Below are 17,003 nucleotides of genomic sequence, written 5' to 3'. Positions count from 1 at the left end.
AACGGAAACAGGCTGGCGGTGCAGCGAGCGCAATGCACTGTGGTTGTTGGAGGATTTCTTACTTTTGAGCCAGATAGACACTTTCTGCCTTTTCTCAGGCTAGGATGAACCGATTTCAATGTTTTTTTGCACATTTATAATGCATAGAATTATTTACTTCATATAACCTTCATATCTCCACCGGTAATGTATCCCTTTAAGTGTGACATTATTGTAGCCCAAAGCTGCCAACTCTCACGCAGACTCACTCAAATGACCCTCTTCACACGCTCTCACGCAACATTTCTCCCTCAAATTACGCGCAATTCCGATAATACGCAAACTATTTCAATAATATATCCTCGTCCGCGCACAGAACTGGGCGCACTGAGCTCGGCCAACAGTCACACTGTTGTAATTGCGGCCACGCCATCTACATTTAGGTGAAGCGCCATCACGGCATCACGCCAGCTACACTTCAAAAACTATGATTGCGCATCTACATTGGTTGAAACGGTAAAGCACTGCACCTCGTAAACTCAGAAATATGTCCTTGACTGGCCACGAGTGCACTTTAAGATGGGAAAGATTTAAAATGGTATTTTTTATTTTCTTTTGTTTAAAGACATACTTATGTCTTACCCAATATGGATGCATTGCTAAGGAGGCAGATATAGAAAACTCAAATGTTTCTACAGGAGCATTTTTTTACATTTAGATGTCAAAGTCATCCCTAATACGCATGTTACTATAGGCAAATACAAAAAATCCATGAAAAAATTTAATCGTTTTCTACAAACCACCATTTTCTTTCATTCAATATTGTCCAATTGGACATTTAATTTATGTTGATCGTTTTAATTTAGTACTTTTCTTGACTTTTTTACTTCTCATGGATGCTGTGCTATGGTGGGGGAGGCTGTTGTTCCTCAGCAATAGAGACGCAAATGCTGGTTGTTTGGTTAACATCAACATGTTGTGTGAATTTAAAAAATTGCATTATCAAAGATTTTAATTTAAGTAAATATATCGATCTCGATCTATGCCAAATGAGGTAACACAAGGGTGATTTAGCCTCATTCACCATTGTGGATGAGGCTTAATCACCCTGAGCCTCATGCACTACTATGAATGTTACGAACTGGATGTTGGTGGCAAAACTGTTTGTATCATTGGGAAAAACTGTTGCCAAAGAGAATGTCTTCGAATTTAAAATAGAATTTCCGACTTGGTTTAGTTAGTGTCTAAGTGGTTCAGTGATACGACCTACTGGTTAAAGTGCCGCAGACCAGGGTTGAAGTCCTTCTTGTGCTGGAGTGTTTTTAAACAAAATCGTCTTGTGATTTGAATGTGAAATATAAATCGGACCACCTTTTGTAAGTGTCTTGTTGGGGCAGTGGTAAGACCTGCTGATGAATCTGTTGGAGACCACGGTTCAAGTCCTGCTTACGTTGGGGTTTTTGCAAACCTTAAGTCATTGTGTGAATATAATATCAAATATCACTTCTTGACATTTTACAATCTTCAGCTCTGTTGCTCAGTGGAGAGAGCTCTCGGTGTTCACCTCTTAGCTCCTGTGTTCAAGTACTGGTTGGTCACTATTGATATTGAAGTAGCCTATTTTTATTTTTATTTTTAATTTAAACAATGTTGTGTGAAGGGGACGCGGGAGTTAAACGCTGATCCCCACAACGTTAGTCGACAGCTCTCTTCACCTCCCCACAGAGTAAAATGTATATGGTCGGAGGTTATATAGACATGATATCATTACATTAAAAACGTACATTATGGTTCAATGGAAACAAACATCAGCAGGAATTGAGCCCTGGTCTCCAGAGTTGTATCCAACAGTGCTCTCCACTGCACCACTGAGACAGTAACAATGAACAATAATCCAAGGTCAAACATGAAATTACAATTCACATTAGGATTACGTCAATAAAAAAGATAGTTTCAAACAGAAAAGTTTCAAGACACTGTTGGTTCTAAGACGAGCAGGTGGGTAGCGGTAACATAAGGCCGGTGCAGGGAGGGCTGGATGTACTATATGGGATCTGGACATACAAACACATACATTCTGTCACACACACGCACGCACGCACGCACACACACACACACACACACACACACACACACACACATACACACATACACACATACACACAAACATACACACAAACGCAATTGTCTACGCTTTAACGTATGCATATTGGGTTACAACAAACGACAAGTTAAAATAAGAAAGAAAATGTTTTAATAATTCCCGTTTTAAACAACTATCGTGGCCATTCGAGTACATATTTCTGAGTTTACGGGGAGCACTGTAATGAACCACGAAGTCCCTGTCGGCGGAAAAGCCCTTTACCGTACAAAGCAATAGATGCGCAATTGCTCTTTTAAGTGTCGATGGCGTGACCATGCTTCTACGAAGTGCAGATTGCGTGACCGCAGTAGGCCTACTACAGTAGCGACGGCACTGTGAGTTTAAGCCGTGCTAGTTTTCGATCGGCACACAGTATTTTTGGAAGTAAGCTAAATAACGTGGGCAACGTAATTTGCCTTCATCGTCATAAGATATGGCAAGTTGACAGTGGCTTAAGCAGGCCACTAATGGCTCCGGTGATCCCCATATCTGATGACTTGGCCTCCCTGTAGCCTTAACTTATTTATATTCAGAACCATTTGACTTTAAAGTAGGTCAACTTATTTAAGTTCAGTTTCAGGTTCAGTAGGCCTATTGCATACAACTGGAGATGACATGGACGTAACCTACCTTGCTTTGAGAAACCGTCTACCTAGATATTATACACTGGAGCTGCCACAGGGTGGCAGTCTTTAACCATAATTAACAGAAAATGGAACAGACCAATTTTGACATCAAATTGAAGGGAGCATAAAACGAACAACAAAGTAGAAACCGGTAAAAAAATATAATAAACTTTAAAATTTTGTCGTTTTTTTGCGATATTTTCCCAAACTGCCCATATTAATCAAAGCTTGTAGTAAAGTCCTACCTCGTGATTTTGTGATTCAATGCAATTCCTCATTAGGCTATACTTCGCATTGGACCAAAAAATAATAAGAAAATACAAACTTGCAACCCAATTATAAGACAATAAGATAAACTCCGACAGAAAACTTTTTAAGGGCTTGACAAACACAGACAAATATGAGAAAAAACATTTTCTGTGTCAAAACACGGGACTTCTGGGTGAAAAAATACAAAGCTAGAAAACTATGCCACTATTGAGATACGATCGTTTGATGCAAATTATGTGTAAACCCCATCTCGTTCATTTGTCATTGTGCATGAATCATACACAATGACAAATGAACGGGATGGGTATGGAGTGCTCCTTTGACTCAACCGCTGCACAATCACTGCAGCGCATTGGCCGAATTGGCCTCTTAACAATATTATTAAACAGCCGCCAAAATGTATAAAACCTGATGTATATTTATTACGGCCTTAAGTTTAAAGGGACACAAGCGACGTTAAGAACGTCAAATCAAACCTGGGGAAGTTGAAAGGCGACTTTTGAATGATGGAAATAGCGACAGCGAAGTCCACATTCCTCTTCGGGTTCAGCGATGTCATCCTCACTTTTCTATCAATTCTTCATCCTACTACTACACCAGCCCCTCCACGACGAAAGTCGAACAAATCTGCTGACATTGATCCTGCCTCTTGGGTCGGGCGTAATTTCATTTCAGCCAGGGAAAGACGTCTATCTCCAAGAATCTTGACAGACAATTGTATTTACTATTTTCCTTTCACGCGGGCCAATAAAGGCGAGGGCAGTTATTGCATCAGATTATAAGAAAAAGCGTTTAATGATTCCCATATATAACTCTAGACTGAGTAATGATACAGCTGAGAGCTGACAGGCCCATGATAAATGAAGTCTCATATAAAAGACATTCAGTGTGAAGAATGGCTGGAGATGAATTGCACGCTGATACAAACTCATGATAAAGAACAGTAAGAGCCACTAGAGGACTTAATAATGTGCTATTCATTTTGAAGTGATTTTTGCTGGTTAATAAAAAGAGCACAAATTAAAAAATATATATTTATTGTGGGCGTCTGGGGTGATTTCCCCCTCCCCCATCCACCCCATCCCCAATATCTACCCTGTCTCTCTGACTTGTAGCCTATCAAGTCCTCATTCGCCCTCTTCCATTCTTGGGAGTCTGCGTTTATGTTCATCTAGCGGCGTTGATTTAGGGTACATTTAGTGATGTCATTAGCATTGTTGGTCCTCTGGCCTGCGCGAACACTGAGTATCCCTCATCATACGGTTGACTCAAACCACCACCACTGCTTGGATCCCACCCATAAAACCAGTAGCAATGTCCGTCTCAAGTATAAATCAGGCCTCTGCGCTGGTGTTCTTTTGACTCTGCACATCAGAGACGTCCTTTATGACAGCTGATGGAAGTCATTTCTGTGGACTTTCCTACCAGCAAGCCTTATTCACGTCTCATTGTGTCCGTGAGTGTATGTGAGAGCCGTGGTGAAGGGATGAGCTCTTCACAAGTCACGATCAAGGACTAGACTTTAGAGGATGGTGCGGACTACAGAAAAGAGGATACCCCCAGAGACCCTGTGATTTCACGTTCAACTGAACGGATGGAAGGCGTGGCACGGCTACTAACCAACCAGACAGTGTGACCACCTTTAACAATAGGGTTCAACCACCTTCACAATGGTCACCGGGTTGACTTCTCACGCTGGTTTTTACATTTGCCGTCTGTTTACCATCCAGCTTGTTGGAAACGTACAACGATATAAAAACCGGCATCTGATAGGGGAAACGGGTTGCAGCGTTCATCTCTCAGCCTTGTACCGACTACAGCCCCCTCCCCTTTGCACCGCTTTGTTGCTTAGACGAGCAATGTGCACGTCGAGACCGCTGATGTACACATGATTTGAATGATAAAAGTGTGCGGCTAATGAGAAAATGTAAATGAGGCCAAGTGCTAGGCAGGCAGTACACTCGCTCTCTCATATATTACTGGACGGGGAACGAAGCAAAGGGGAGCCGGGTTAAATGATCCAAGGGATTATATTCAGGTTGACACCTGGGAGGGGGATGAAGTAGGGCCGCACCTCCATTGTGCGGCTAGATGCAGATGTGAGGGAGGGCGTAGGGATGAGGATGGCGGTGGTTGTTGTGGCGGTTCGGAGGTTTTGGGAGAGCAGATCTAGCGGTGCAGAAGACCTCACCTTGAATGGCGAGGGGTCAACCTGTTGCCCAGTGGGGGAGGATCACAGAGTAGGAGTGTCAGGGGTGGAGCAAGCGCTGCCCCACCCCTGCTCTGAGGCCTCCCTCCTCCTTAACGCCCTCAAATGCAGCGTGCACAATGCCAGCCAGGCGTAGGGAGACACGACGCACACAGGCGACACACAGCGCACCACGGACAAAACACACACCACATAACACACAGTCCATATCACACACCACACACCGCACACAACACACAGTCCATGTCACACACACCACACAACACACAGTCCATGTCACACACCACAAAACACACAGTCCATGTCACACACACCACACAACACACAGTCCATGTCACACACCACGCAACACAGTCCATGTCACACACCACACAACACATAGTCCATGTCACACACCACACAACACATAGTCCATGTCACACACCACACAACACATAGTCCATGTCACACACCACACAACACACAGTCCATGTCACACACCACAAAACACACAGTCCATGTCACACACACCACACAACACACAGTCCATGTCACACACCACACAACACATAGTCCATGTCACACACCACACAACACACAGTCCATGTCACACACCACACAACACACAGTTGGAGATAAAAACTGATTTCAAGTACAAACTTCTGAGTGGCTCTTGCAGACATTAGCTTAAGATTGGTTTGATTGGATTTGTTCTTGAAAACTCTTTCACACCATTGGACATAATTATCTGCTATGAGGATCATCTTTCAGCGTGTCATATACATGGCTGTCCTTATTTCCCCTGAATAATTACATTAAGGCAGCCTGTATTTATATGTCTTATCAATCCAAAATGAGGATCATTCTGGAGAATATGCTAACCGTTTGTGATGGGAGGCCTCCAGCAGCCTATTAACTTGAAAAAGGTTGATGAATATATGTCCTAGCAATTAAAATGTCAAATGGTGCGTCAAAAATAAATTGCTTTCCATCAGCGCTGGGTATCAGATGCGCCTGAATTTCAAGGTGGAATCATTATACCAAGATTACTTTTGAATGTACTGGCGTTCCGTCATAAATTGCTGCAAATGTGTGATGGTGCAAGCACTTACATTTCACTACCATGCTTAATAAAGATGTGGGTCTGAACCAAAATGCATAAATACTGGTATTTTACTGGTATTATAGCTCATCCAAAGCTGTTCTGGTTTCACAAGACATTAACACTAACATACGTAACACAAAATGAACACTTGTTGCCTAAGATCTTAATAAAAGATAATGGCATAGCTAACTTACTTAGAATCTTAGAACCCATTTACGTTTCTGTAGGGTACTAATACTACAGTACTACTATAGTACACTTACTGCTACCACGACTTAACAGCGCAATGCATTTGGCTGTTCCACAATCCCCAATTAAGGCATGCATAATGTTAAACCCTGTTTGAAAGCGTAGATGTGCAGTAACCCTCATGTTGAGGAGCAAGTGTGCTGTGATCACCTGATGGCTCAGTGCAGCGCTCTCCTCAGCCTTTCGCACACTACCTAGCAACGCCGCACTAGATCATCCCTATGGGGGATGATCACACACACACACACACACACACATACACACACACACACACACACACACACACACACACACACATACATGCACACGCACACACACACACACACACACACACATACATGCACACGCACACACACACACACACACACACACACACACACAACTTGTGCCCCTTCCACCTCACACCAACAACCCCCACAGTCCCCCAAGCAAGAGCTCTCAGTCCTTGGAGAAGACCCCTGGCCAATGGTGAACAACAAGGCCCCTGAAAGGGCCATGGCCTGGCCTTTGTTTGGCCCTAGCTGAAGAGTCCTTTTATTGACACAGTGTGTTACGCTGTATGTTTTCTTGTCCCCTTAATTGCATTGGCCTTTGCTACCCCTTGGTCAATCAATACCACCTCCCTGCCGGCATCAGTAGCTCTATTCACCGGGGCCTTACCAGGTGATCAGGCCTCTGTGTGAGGCTTGGTGGGAACGTGATTGCCCCAACTCCTGGGCCCAGGGAGGACACTGCGTGTGCAAACGTTCACTGACAATCCTATCTGTCTGTCTATCTATCTGTCTACCTATCTAAATGTCTACAAATATCTAGCTATCGACTTATCTATCGACTTATTGATCTATCTATCGACTTATTGATCTATCTATCTATCTAACTATCTATCTATCTATCTATCTATCTATCTATCTATCTATCTATCTATCTATCTATCTATATAGCCAGCTATTTCTTTACAGTATTTCTAGTCTTTTAATCTAGTCTGTCTCTGTTCATTCATGTGTTTCTGTGTGTGTGTGTGTGTGTATGTGTGTGTGTGTGTGTGCATGTGTGTTTGTGTGTGTGTGTGTGTGTGTGTGTGTGTGTGCGTGTGCACGTGTGTGTGTGTGTGTGTGTGTGTGTGTGTGTCTATGTGTCGCTTTTCAAGGAGGTGTGTCGCATGCCTTTTGACAAGGCTGTCAGCTGGCCAGCTTGTAACCTTGTCCATCGACCAGATAGATCCCTGTATTGTGCGGCTAGTCCACGGACCAATCAGAGTGCAGCTCTCCTCAACACGCTACACTACAGGTAGGGCGCAGAGTAGACTCTGCATGAGAACAAGAGGGGCAGTTGACAACATGCCTTCACCACTCCTGAGTGCAGGCGTCCAGGCGCATTAAGCAGAAGAGGTATAACCCTCTCACGCAGCCAATTTAGCGATGATTCTGTAGTGCCGCGCTGTGACAATGTTTAGACAGAGGAGGACGTAATTATCTTTTTGTGTACTTTAATAGAGAGACATCCGAGGGGCCACACGGACTGTGGAACTACTGTATGATGATATTATCCCCTTCATTCTGCGCAATTAAAACATAAATAATTAAACGCGGCTAACTAACATAGCCGCTATGCAAATTTGACGATTTTAGAGAGTTGAAGAACACAAGGTTTTTTTTTTCTGCAAATGGGGAGGCCATTTAATATTGACCTTTGGAAATGTTACTTTGAATGCGATGCGATGCCGCTGTTTAATTTGAAGAGGCACTTATCTCAAAGTCAACATCTTGCTCGTGTTTTCCTGATGCACCCGTGGTCACTGTATATTTGCCGGTAGCCAGGCAACCACAAGAGCCGGGCGCTCACCAAATGGATGTGTGTGCAGTTTGACGCGCCCCAATGCACTCCTTACCGCTGACCCCGGCCTGCCATTTTGTCTCTGTCCCACGAAGGTTTCAGAGCTAAACGTTACCTTGTCTCAGCAGGTGTGCCCGCGTGGAGGGCCCAGTCTCACCGAGGGGGTCACCAACCCCTCACTGCTACCCCCATTTATTTGAATAATGGCCCATTAGGACGGCTGGATGTCCAACGTTAAAGTAGCTGGATGTGGCTCTGGGGATAAAAGACATAATTACCTGACTGGGTGAGGTTGTGTTGTTGTGTTGCACACTCTTCCTCAGCTGGACTCTGGGGGTGTGGAATTGGCACGGCTTACCGCCTGTAGGGGGCGACAGAGAGGGGGTAAATGAAACAGCTCATGCAGCACAGGAGGCTGTTGCAGTGATACAGGCCTGTATAATTTCCATTAAAGTCTTGTAAACACATTGCTGTCATGCAGTGAAGAACAATCACAGAGCAATGAATTTAGGATAAATTGTTTGAAGATCCCTGCCACATTATACAGAGATGCACTGGAAGCAGAGTGCGACCGAAATGTTGTTTCTCTGTGTGCGTGTGCATCTCAACCTGTAGTGCTCAAACAATACCAGGGCTTGATCATTTAGTACTGCAGTTTGGGTTCTTAACGTTGGGTTCTGGACGGAAATATTAAAATAGTTATAAATATTCATCACAAACCACATTACTCACTGAATGTATGATGAATTAGACAGAGTGGACAGTTTGTAAACCGTAAGTTCGCTAAGATGTACAGAAGTTGTCCTTTTTAGTCGACATTGTAGCTTTATTTGCCTTTCATAATCTCCAGTTCAAGAGAGCTTTGCCATGCTTATGCTTTGCCAAGCAGTCAATAGAAATTTGGATGAGATCCATATTTATTGTGAAGTGGTATTCATGAGCCAAAAAGCGTGCCAATTAATGATGTGATCTTCATCATTAATTTGCCCTTGGGGTTTTATCCATCCACTGCTATCACCTTATAAAAGAATCCTTTCAGAAGAAAGAATGGCGGACCCATTTTCATGACCTCCTCTAATGCATTTTCATCCATTTTCACTGCCTCCGAAAAAAGTTTTCACCTCTCTACAAAAACATGTTAATTGCCATCACGGGCTGGGCATAAAGAAAATATCCACAGGTTAATTATCCAGATATGTTGGCAACCCATCTGTGGGAAGCCACATTGAAACGAAATTGTGTTTTCTCCTTTCCGCCTTTTATTTTGGACACATTGTTAATCAAAAGGCTTCAGAAATGTGCAGATGGGTAATGCTTGTATCTGCGAGGAGCAGCCTGGTTCAAGGTGAGTGTTTCATGCCCCTAGACCCTTCTGTCTCTCTCCATTGTGTTGCGTAGGTGACGTATCCCTGTGGAAGGTTTGCTCTTCCCAAAATTGGGACTTTATGTATGTCTGTAAAACACATGCACGCAGACACTTAAGACTGCACACAGACACACAGACTGACACACAGACAGATTGGCACGCACACACACACGAGTCTGGCGTATACACACAAGCGCACGCACGCACACTATCATACATGAACATGCGCTTGGCCTTCGATGTCTGGACTATTGCTGAAAAAGAAAATCAAAGTCTCAAAAAGCCACTTATCTTCTCCTAACCACCACAGAACAAAAAAATGAAAGGTTAACATTTGACGACGAAAGACCTGAAATCTAACCTTGAAATAGAGTAATCCAGTGACCCGCTTTAGTAAAGTAGTTGACAGAACAGCCATTACACAGACAGAATCGTATGTGTGTGTATCGGAAGGCTGGGGTAAATCTGCCATGGTTCGAGTGAATGGGATGTGCCTTGCACAGGTGTACTTAATGAACACAATTCCGTGATTTCGTCCTCAAAGAAAATCTGTTGGAGGGCACACTTGAGTCTTTATTGGAAATTAAGCATGTGAAAACCCAGCTTGTGTCAGATTTTTTAATGTTTTTTTATTAATAAACAGATTGTGCACTCACTTGGTACACTGTAGAAAAAATTCAAGGTAGCTCACTCAACATATTGCATAGCCTGGCTGCCTGAACATCCTCATGGACTTGAGCATATAGGATTTGCAGTTCTTCATGCTTGCTTAAATGCTGCTTCCCCTCACTATACAATGGCTGACTATTGTAAGCCAAATCTGTTGTGTTCAGTCAATTCAATTTGAAAGGACCGTCACCACCCTAACTCCTTAAACCATAACTTGTGACTGAACCCTTCATTGATTAGTGATGTCCTAAATGCTTAGCTGCTTCATGCATTAGAAGCCTCAATGCATTCATTTATGGTTTGGGAGAAGTGTTTTTCTTTCTTCATAGACATAGACAAAGATTCAGCAATGTTCTGTTAAAATTGTCACTTGATATGAGTTATAGGAACTTCATCAACTAATTGCAGGCTCCCATATCCCATATTTCTAACAGGCTAGGTTGGTTCCTTAATATATTGGTGTCATGGCAAGGTAGGCTACCACCTTACAATATAATTGGCTATGTTCCATTTGAACTAACCACGGCACATGCAAAATTTTACTGTAATGGTTTTGATTATTCAAAGCAGTAGCATTTTGTGTCAAGGGTCCACATTGCTTCTTTGCTTGTATCATTTCACGTACACACAAGAACTTTGTAATTTATTTTTGTTTGGAGCAGTGGCCCTTTGGTCTATGTCCCTGACCTTTTAATTGCTTTTTGAGTTGTGTTTAGTTTTTCAGAGCCTTGGGTATCTAGAAAGGAGCCTTTAAAATATCCAAGTCATTATAATCATCCGGAATGGACCATATTGTTGAATTGACTAAACTTGTTTTCAAGGATAAATGTATTTGTATAAATATATTTAGCAACATTTGAACTCACAATTATGGTTTGCTACTTTGGAATATGTGCATTTGATTAAAGAGCTATGTTCATAAAATGGCCACTCGACTCGGATATTTAAAGTTAAGCTAATGAACACTGAGCAACCAACTCAATCAATAGAACAACATCCATCACCATGGTAACAGTGTACAGTTAACTACATTCAAGATGTCTTTTTGGTTGTTATGACAATGTGTTTACTTCTGTTTATGCCACTTCCTGCTGTTCACTCATGTTTTGATTGCTGCATAACTTGATGCACTTTATGATAAGAGATTAATATCCGGTGAGTGAGATCTTATTAGAAGTTGGACGCATACAATTAGTGTTTGTGGTTTGTGGTGAAAAAAACCCAAACTGCTTGACCTTGGAGGCAGCCATGTTCTTCCCAGACAATTTCATGGACTAGATCTGTTTGTTTTCTCCCTACTTCCCCATAAACATAACGCTCAAGGATCCTCACCGTAGGGTGTTGAATGGCAGACAAAGTGAGGCCCGCCCACCAATCAGGACCCTGTGATATGACATCCTTCCTTTTCTTCTTCATATTTACTGACAGAGCCATTACCTCTTTATTTACATTTAATTGTGACATTGTAAAGGCTCTTTGGTGCAACTTCATCGACCCCATGCATTCAAAGGTTGACCAGCTTGGGGATGGTGTTTCTCCTTGTACCGTCTTGGATGGAAGGGGACGTGACATCCTGTTTATGACCGATATAGCTGCCCTGTAACAACACAATGAAAGCAATTGAGCAGGGCGATGAAAGGAGCTTCTATAGACATTGATCAGGTCTTCACGAGAGACACTACCTGCACTTTTGGCACCTTCTGCATATCGCTTTGGAGTCTCATTCACACGGAACAAGGGATTCCAGGTGCGCCGATGTCTTCCAGCGGCCATGGATCGGATACAGTGCATTGGCCAGTATGTATCGAAGACCTTGGCTTCCGTGTATAAGTGATGCGTACAAAACACCTCGATTGGGATATTTGATGGAAATTCAATCTGTTACTCAGGTGACGATGTAGAACTTTTCACTCTTATGAAGTGGCTCGCCAGGGCTTAACACTTGATCGCTGTTTCTTACTCACTACATTGGCCCCGTTCTCACGCGTTGGCGCGCCAGAGATGTGACGAACAATCAGAGGGCACTTTAGCTCTCCTCAAATTCACAATCCAGTGGTGTCACGCAGGAAATGATCATATTTCCCAGACTCTAGCATCAAACACTTTGTTGGAATACAACGGTTCTTTGCTTCGCACCTCTTACAAAGCCCCCCAATACACACACACACACACACACACACACACACACGCACACACACACACCCAAAGACACCCACTCATCCCTTTGACACCCAGGGCTCGGTTGCTTAGTGCTGAACCTCTCGTAAAGCGCACGCATTTGTGAGGGAAAATTGCAGCGGCTTTGAAAGGGATAGAAGTAGCTGTGGTCATGTATATGGACCCGCTCCTCCATCATGGGTCCACACCATACAAGTGAGCTCTCAGGTTTAATTAAACTTTTTCCCCCTCCTCCTTCGAATATATATATTCCTCCCCCCAGAAAAAAGAGAAATCAACCCACTCCGGCTGGCGTTTGTGTGTTTCTCTCTCCTCTACCTCTCTCTCTCTGTCCCTCTCTCTCTCTCTCTCTCTCTCTCTCTCTCTCTCTCTCTCTCTCTCTCTCTCTCTAAGTCTCTCTCTCTCCTTGAGTCGTCGATACATTAAAACTTGAACTGATTGATTCGAGAATGCCATGGCACCAGCGTCCTCATCCCTGCCGTTGACTACATCTCAAGTGTCTTAGTCATCAAGCTTTGGGCCAGGGATTGATAATGGCTTGACCGGCAGGGCCTATCTTACCCATCCCTTTCGGAGGAGGTCTTGTGTTTAGCCCCCCAAGCACTTCCAGCAAATCTCAAATACCGCCAGGGGTATTCATGGAGCGGCTAAGTGGAAGGCTTTTTCTTATTTGTCAGGAAGCTCATGAATACATTCCAGCTCTAACTAACTACTCGGGCTTAATGCAGAATTTCAAACGAGGTATGAGGCCAATTTATTTATTTGTATTCCCAGCGTCTCGGCAATACTCTCCAGCACGGCGATGGCAGGGAGGGATAATCTCCGTCTTTCATCGCCAGAGTGGCTTCGGCCACAAAACCCATCAGCAAAGTATTCTCTATTGATTGATGGTCGCTCTCGCGGCACTAGGCAACACCACTATTATCATGCATAGATTCCACACTGCCCACAATAAAATCGTTGCGCCTTGATTTTTGTCCCCCTCCAGGGTGTCATAACAATCCAATTGGTGTTTGTTTCATATTGCTTTTTTTTGCTCAATAATTACAGGTATTTGGTGTCATCAGCTTTACTGTGAGTCCATTCACTTCCTGCTTTTGGCAGCGTGGTTGATGCCTCCATTTTTTAGGAAATTGTTGGTGTGTGTGTGCAACAGGTGTAAGGGATGTAGTTAAGAAATAACAAAAAACACACACACACATTTCTGGGTTATATAGTTATATTTCTTTCAATCATTCTTTTTTTTTGTTTCCAGGGGAGACATTGCTAAGTCTAAACTCAGAAAATCCAATTTAAAAATAGTGCTCAAGGCATCATATTTGTTACAGCATGTTTAGACTATACGCCTTACTGTTTCTGGTTTGGTGGAAGTATTAGGATTAATATTCAGACAAGTTTGTTCAGTTTATATTGAATCATGGTAGTTCATTTATAAAGTTACGTATTGTGACTTATTTAATATTTCAGCATTCACACATTTTTTTAAGTGATTCATAAAATGTATGCCTTTAGATGTAAAAAAGCCAAATAATAACTACTAGGCTACCAATTATTAGGTACTAATAACAATAATTATAAAAGTAGATTAGTAGTAGCCTTAGTAGTAGTAATAGTTTATAAGTAAGTAGTTAGTGAGTAATCTATTTGCCTATTAATAGATAATTATTTCCTATTGATGGCTTATTATTTTATTCATAATCTATATACATAACGCTGGTGTTTTTTCTATATGTCTCTTTTTGGGACAGGCTAATACTTACTATATTATATATAGTTAGTATATATATAATTTAGTATTTTTTATATTTTCTTGATCCCAAGGCACAATGCGATGTTTCATTTTTTTTCTTTTTTTATCATATTTCTATCCTTTTCATAATGTTTATGAGCACTATTTTGTGGCATCCTTTCAGGAGCTTAGAACCGTACACATTTAGTTTTTTCTTTAGGTACTTTTTTTTGGTCGAAACAGGTAGGCCTAGAGCACAGCCTATAATATCAGTAGTCGGCCTCATGAGGAATCAACTTTAATTGATTAGTGTGACCTCGGTTATCAATCATCGCATCAAGATATCTAATGTAAACGCAGCGGTCGCGTGGACAACACGCCACATCTGCTCTCCCCGCGGTGAACGCGCTCCCCGGTTACCAAGCCATTTATTAGAGCTCTTAGAATAAAAGGTCTAAGTACAGTGTCCCATCAACTTCCCGCCAACAAACACACAACCCCTAACGCCATAGGTCATATCTCCCGTAAAATAAACATTTATACTTCTCAGTAGCCCAACAGAAATTATTTTTAGTGTCCAAAAAGCCTCGAAAAATGACAACTCGTTGGTTTAGCTAAAAGCAGCGTCCAGAAGGAACCGTGTTTGCGCTCACCACCAATTTATTGCCCGATGAACATATGGCCGATATTTTGTCACGCGTCACACAGCGAGGGGAAAACAAACAGCGCGAGCGATGCGAGCGAGTCAGCGCGAGCCGCGAGCCACTTGGCCAGCTATGCAAACGCACTCGGACGATACGAGGAGAGGAGCGCTCGCGTTCTGGGTATATAAAGCGCATCACGCTTATCTGTGCACGCACTCCTGACTCCCATTCGGAGATATTTCATTAAGTCTCCGTGCTGTGTTAACGCTGGCTGCAGTCCCCCCCAGTCCCCCTTCGGTCTAGGTAAGCACACACACTGTAGATGCTGGTGTAATTTTGTTAAACTAAAAATGTTTTTCTTTCTTTCTTTTGTTTTCTATTGACTTCAAATATAACAGACGATGTAACGTTCAGTGCAGTGGCGATTGAGTGTCTCACCTAGACCGACTGACCCTAATCTGTGGTTTGTGATGTGGTTGGCCCACACCACGACATCTGGGTTAAATGTTTTCCACGAGGAACAGCCCAAAAATATGTGGATTCGATTATTGACATAATTAATATAAATATTGCACATTATTGGAGGTGTTAAACATGTTTGTTTTAAACTTCTGTCTGACCCTTCTAGAAAGACACACATAAATAGGCGTACATATTTAAAATATTCATGAAGAAATATTGCTTAATCCATCCAACAAACCACCTACGCTATGATTCTTAATAATTAAGAGCAGGGCGATGCCCGAGTTGATATTGGTCTTCATAGGGTTGGCTTTCAAATGTTCAATTTTGCCTTTCGATTAAGGCCGCATTTAAGAAAAAATATAGACTATAAAAAGAAAAAGATTAAACGGGTTCACCGGGTAAACTTTCAAAAAGGATATTTACTGTTTAATTTCGACCCCCTGTTGTTCTTTAAACGTACCAGCAGAGTCCGCTAGAGCACTACGGATGCAGGAGCTTCTTAACCTTACCGCTAAAGAAACATTGAAACTGAGAGATATTCTCACTTTATGGGCTCTTCTTTATTCACGTTTTAGAAGAGGTGACGGGACACAGCCATGGTCTATTTATTCATTTATGGTTTAAAATGTGTATAAAACCCGGGTTGTGTTTAGTAGGCTACATTCCCAAACGTCCCATACATAAGGCCACACTGCCCAGTGCCACTGTGTTATTGAAATGGTAAGTGATTCAAAAATAATAAACCTTTTCACCAATTCGTTTTACATGAAATGATTAAGGCACGGCACAGTGAGGCATGAAATTCACCATTACAAATAAACTGGTGCTTTAACAAATGAAGCCATCTCCTGCGGGCACGCGGGCGCGCCGCTAATCTCTCCATGACATGTTTAATCATTAGAGGAAGGATATGCGAATAAAGACTCGCGGTTTGCCCGTGGGCTGCGGACGGTGGCTGGATCTCTGGAAGCAACCCATTCCGAAATGATTTGTGCCCCGAGCCATCCTCCGCGGGCCATGGCTTAGCCTCATAAATAAAACCCGGGCCCAGTTTACCTGCATATTATATATAGCCTTTTAATCATGGAAGGGGGAAATCGCTCATGTCACACTATATACATTTATCAGCACAACTCCGAGGCTTAGAAGGTTACCTTTATCAAAGGGTAACTACCTGCCCCCGGCATCGGGACATGCTGAAATTTAGCGATTAAACACGGGAATGATCAACCCTATTATGGATCTTCCCGGGGCAACTCCAATGTAATCAATCGAAAGATTTATTTAATCAGGGAAATAAAGGCTCTTTCTTCGCTTATTTGGAAGCCATTGTGCGAATTAAATGTTGGCAGTAAATGCCTACAAAGGGAATTATTAGTTCGACGGTTAGGGTTCATGAGGATATTAATTATTTATCATGTACTCCATCGGTTTGGTAATCCCTTTTTTTTAACCAAGCCCCTCAACAAAAAGCAACATCTACTGTCCACCGTCTTCGGGAAGAGTCAAAGCAGGCGAATGGGAGTGCCTAATTACATCATTAGGCAATAATCGTGCAG

This window comes from Pollachius pollachius (assembly GCF_949987615.1).
Source record: "Pollachius pollachius genome assembly, chromosome: 15".
Lineage (NCBI taxonomy): Eukaryota > Metazoa > Chordata > Actinopteri > Gadiformes > Gadidae > Pollachius > Pollachius pollachius.
This window is presented reverse-complemented; position numbering follows the sequence as displayed.